Source organism: Mobula birostris, chromosome 12 (genome assembly GCF_030028105.1).
Source record: "Mobula birostris isolate sMobBir1 chromosome 12, sMobBir1.hap1, whole genome shotgun sequence".
In the NCBI taxonomy this organism is placed as follows: Eukaryota; Metazoa; Chordata; class Chondrichthyes; order Myliobatiformes; family Myliobatidae; genus Mobula; species Mobula birostris.
The window spans coordinates 117,372,949-117,377,549 of NC_092381.1; positions in this window are offsets into that span (position 1 = coordinate 117,372,949).

The following is a 4,601-nucleotide window of genomic DNA, read 5'->3' on the forward strand; positions in this document are numbered from 1 at the left end:
GTGACTCGAGACATCGGGTAGGCGCGGGGAGCTCCGGTGGTCCGGCCGAAAATGCCGCCGCCCGGCCGGCACAGCCCTCCGAATCGGTCCCCAGGCGGACTTCCGCCAGTGGGAATTGGTCCGAAAATTCGTACGGGCAAAGTTGAGATTCGGCCGTAAATGCCGCCACGCGGCCCGGGTTAACGATGTGGGGAGGCCCGTGCCGCCTGTCGACCACTCCTCGGTGATCGTGAAAACCGCCTCCCCATATATCTGCAGGAACCCCGCCAATGCCCCCGTACAGAAATCGCATGTGTCAAAGGGGCGGCCGAACTTGACCCCGGCGGCCGGGGCTCTGGAACTCCCGGCCGGCAGTGGCCGGCAAATCCGACCCGCATCCGGACTTCCGAGCCAGACTTGGTTAACGAATTGCACCTGGGTAACCAAAACTCCCTGGACCACCCGATCTCCGGACACATGGTTCAAGCTCACACACCCACACACCCACCCACCCACCCACCGCGCGGGCCCCGTGCGCCGTAGCATTGGAAGAGGTGGGCTGCGCCAGCTGGTTTTTTTTATCGAATTGTCAGGGTCCGGTCGGGTTAAGGATTTGACAGGGCCAGCTTGACGAAATTCAGTGAAGCGCCGGTATTCGGCGGGAGTAACTATGACTTAAGGCGGGGGGCCCATGGGCCAGCAAGGAGTTTCTGATGAACATCGGCCGGGACATTTTGACGGCGGGGCAAGAACTAGTTGTTATTGAGGGCGAAGGGCTTGTCCTCAGCTGGTTGATTGTCGAATAGTCGGGGCTGCCGGGCCGGTTACCGATTTGCCCGGCCGGCTTGGTTACCCATTTGCCCGGGCCGGGTTGGTTAACGAATTGTCAGGTTTAGGCTTGGTTAACCATTTGCCCGGGCCGGGTTGGTTAGCGAATTGTCATGGTTGGGTTGGTTAACGAATTGTCGGGTTTGGGCTTGGTTAACGATTTGCCCGAGCAAGGTGGGTGAACACATTGTCAGGAGCGTGCGCGGTTGGTTCACGAAACTGCCTGTTCCGGGTTTGTAGAGCGTTGTCAGGCCCGGCCGGCCGGGTTAGCGGCTTGCCAGACCCAACTTGACGAAATTCAGTGCGGCGCGGGTAAACGGCGGGAGTAACTATGACTCTCTTAAGGTAAGGAGGGGGGGCCCATGGGCCAGCAAGGAGTTTCTGATGAACATCGGCCGGGACATTTTGACGGCGGGGCAAGACGTAGTTGTTATTGAGGGTGAAGGGTTTGTCCTCAGCTGGTTGATTGTCGAATAGTCGGGGCTGCCGGGCCGGTTACCGATTTGCCCGGCCGGCTTGGTTAACCATTTGCCCGGGCCGGGTTGGTTAACGAATTGTCAGGGTTGGGCTTGGTTAACCATTTGCCCGGGCCGGGTTGGTTAATGAATTGCCATGGCCGGGTTGGTTAACGCAGTTTCAGGGTTGGGCTTGATTAACGATTTGCCCGAGCAGGGTTGGCTAACGCATTGTCAGGAGCGTGCGCGGTTGGTTCACGAAACTGCCTGTTCCGGGTTTCTAGAGCGTTGTCAGGCCCGGCCGGCCGGGTTAGCGGCTTGCCAGACCCAACTTGACGAAATTCAGTGCGGCGCGGGTAAACGGCGGGAGTAACTATGACTCTCTTAAGGGTATGGAGGGGGGCCCATGGGCCAGCAAGGAGTTTCTGATGAACATCGGCCGGGACATTTTGACGGCGGGGCAAGAACTAGTTGTTATTGAGGGCGAAGGGCTTGTCCTCAGCTGGTTGATTGTCGAATAGTCGGGGCTGCCGGGCCGGTTACCGATTTGCCCGGCCGGCTTGGTTACCCATTTGCCCGGGCCGGGTTGGTTAACGAATTGTCAGGTTTAGGCTTGGTTAACCATTTGCCCGGGCCGGGTTGGTTAATGAATTGCCATGGCCGGGTTGGTTAACGCAGTTTCAGGGTTGGGCTTGATTAACGATTTGCCCGAGCAGGGTTGGCTAACGCATTGTCAGGAGCGTGCGCGGTTGGTTCACGAAACTGCCTGTTCCGGGTTTCTAGAGCGTTGTCAGGCCCGGCCGACCGGGTTAGCGGGTTGCCAGACCCAACTTGAGGAAATTCAGTGCGGCGCGGGTAAACGGCGGGAGTAACTATGACTCTCTTAAGGTAAGGAGGGGGGCCCATGGGCCAGCAAGGAGTTTCTGATGAACATCGGCCGGGACATTTTGACGGCGGGGCAAGACGTAGTTGTTATTGAGGGTGAAGGGTTTGTCCTCAGCTGGTTGATTGTCGAATAGTCGGGGCTGCCGGGCCGGTTAGCGATTTGCCCGGCCGGCTTGGTTAACCATTTGCCCGGGCCGGGTTGGTTAACTAATTGTCAGGGTTGGGCTTGGTTAACCATTTGCCCGAGCCGGGTTGGTTAATGAATTGCCATGGCCGGGTTGATTAACGCATTGTCAGGGTTGGGCTTGGTTAAAGATTTCCCCGAGCAGGGTTGGCTAACGCATTGTCAGGAGCGTGCGCGGTTGGTTCACGAAACTGCCTGTTCCGGGTTTCTAGAGCGTTGTCAGGCCCGGCCGGCCGGGTTGGCGGGTTGCCAGACCCAACTTGAGGAAATTCAGTGCGGCGCGGGTAAACGGCGGGAGTAACTATGACTCTCTTAAGGTAAGGAGGGGGGCCCATGGGCCAGCAAGGAGTTTCTGATGAACATCGGCCGGGACATTTTGACGGCGGGGCAAGAACTAGTTGTTATTGAGGGCGAAGGGTTTGTCCTCAGCTGGTTGATTGTCGAATTGTCGGGACTGCCGGGCCGGCTACCGATTTGCCCGGCCGGCTTGGTTAACCATTTGCCCGAGCCGGGTTGGTTACCGAATTGTCAGGGTTGGGCTTGGTTAACCATTTGCCCGAGCCGGGTTGGTTAGTGAATTGCCATGGCCGGGTTGGTTAACGCAGTTTCAGGGTTGGGCTTGATTAACGATTTGCCCGAGCAGGGTTGGCTAACGCATTGTCAGGAGCGTGCGCGGTTGGTTCACGAAACTGCCTGTTCCGGGTTTCTAGAGCGTTGTCAGGCCCGGCCGGCCGGGTTAGCGGGTTGCCAGACCCAACTTGACGTAATTCAGTGCGGCGCGGGTAAACGGCGGGAGTAACTATGACTCTCTTAAGGTAAGGAGGGGGGCCCATGGGCCAGCAAGGAGTTTCTGATGAACATCGGCCGGGACATTTTGACGGCGGGGCAAGAACTAGTTGTTATTGAGGGCGAAGGGTTTGTCCTCAGCGGGTTGATTGTCGAATTGTCGGGGCTGCCGGGCCGGTTAACGATTTGCCCGGCCGGCTTGGTTAACCATTTGCCCGAGCCGGGTTGGTTAATGAATTGCCATGGCCGGGTTGGTTAACGCAGTTTCAGGGTTGGGCTTGATTAACGATTTGCCCGAGCAGGGTTGGCTAACGCATTGTCAGGAGCGTGCGCGGTTGGTTCACGAAACTGCCTGTTCCGGGTTTCTAGAGCGTTGTCAGGCCCGGCCGGCCGGGTTAGCGGGTTGCCAGACCCAACTTGAGGAAATTCAGTGCGGCGCGGGTAAACGGCGGGAGTAACTATGACTCTCTTAAGGTAAGGAGGGGGGCCCATGGGCCAGCAAGGAGTTTCTGATGAACATCGGCCGGGACATTTTGACGGCGGGGCAAGACGTAGTTGTTATTGAGGGTGAAGGGTTTGTCCTCAGCTGGTTGATTGTCGAATAGTCGGGGCTGCCGGGCCGGTTACCGATTTGCCCGGCCGGCTTGGTTAACCATTTGCCCGGGCCGGGTTGGTTAACTAATTGTCAGGGTTGGGCTTGGTTAACCATTTGCCCGAGCCGGGTTGGTTAATGAATTGCCATGGCCGGGTTGATTAACGCATTGTCAGGGTTGGGCTTGGTTAACGATTTCCCCGAGCAGGGTTGGCTAACGCATTGTCAGGAGCGTGCGCGGTTGGTTCACGAAACTGCCTGTTCCGGGTTTCTAGAGCGTTGTCAGGCCCGGCCGGCCGGGTTAGCGGGTTGCCAGACCCAACTTGACGAAATTCAGTGCGGCGCGGGTAAACGGCGGGAGTAACTATGACTCTCTTAAGGGTATGGAGGGGGGCCCATGGGCCAGCAAGGAGTTTCTGATGAACATCGGCCGGGACATTTTGACGGCGGGGCAAGAACTAGTTGTTATTGAGGGCGAAGGGCTTGTCCTCAGCTGGTTGATTGTCGAATAGTCGGGGCTGCCGGGCCGGTTACCGATTTGCCCGGCCGGCTTGGTTACCCATTTGCCCGGGCCGGGTTGGTTAACGAATTGTCAGGTTTAGGCTTGGTTAACCATTTGCCCGGGCCGGGTTGGTTAATGAATTGCCATGGCCGGGTTGGTTAACGCAGTTTCAGGGTTGGGCTTGATTAACGATTTGCCCGAGCAGGGTTGGCTAACGCATTGTCAGGAGCGTGCGCGGTTGGTTCACGAAACTGCCTGTTCCGGGTTTCTAGAGCGTTGTCAGGCCCGGCCGGCCGGGTTAGCGGCTTGCCAGACCCAACTTGACGAAATTCAGTGCGGCGCGGGTAAACGGCGGGAGTAACTATGACTCTCTTAAGGGTATGGAGGGGG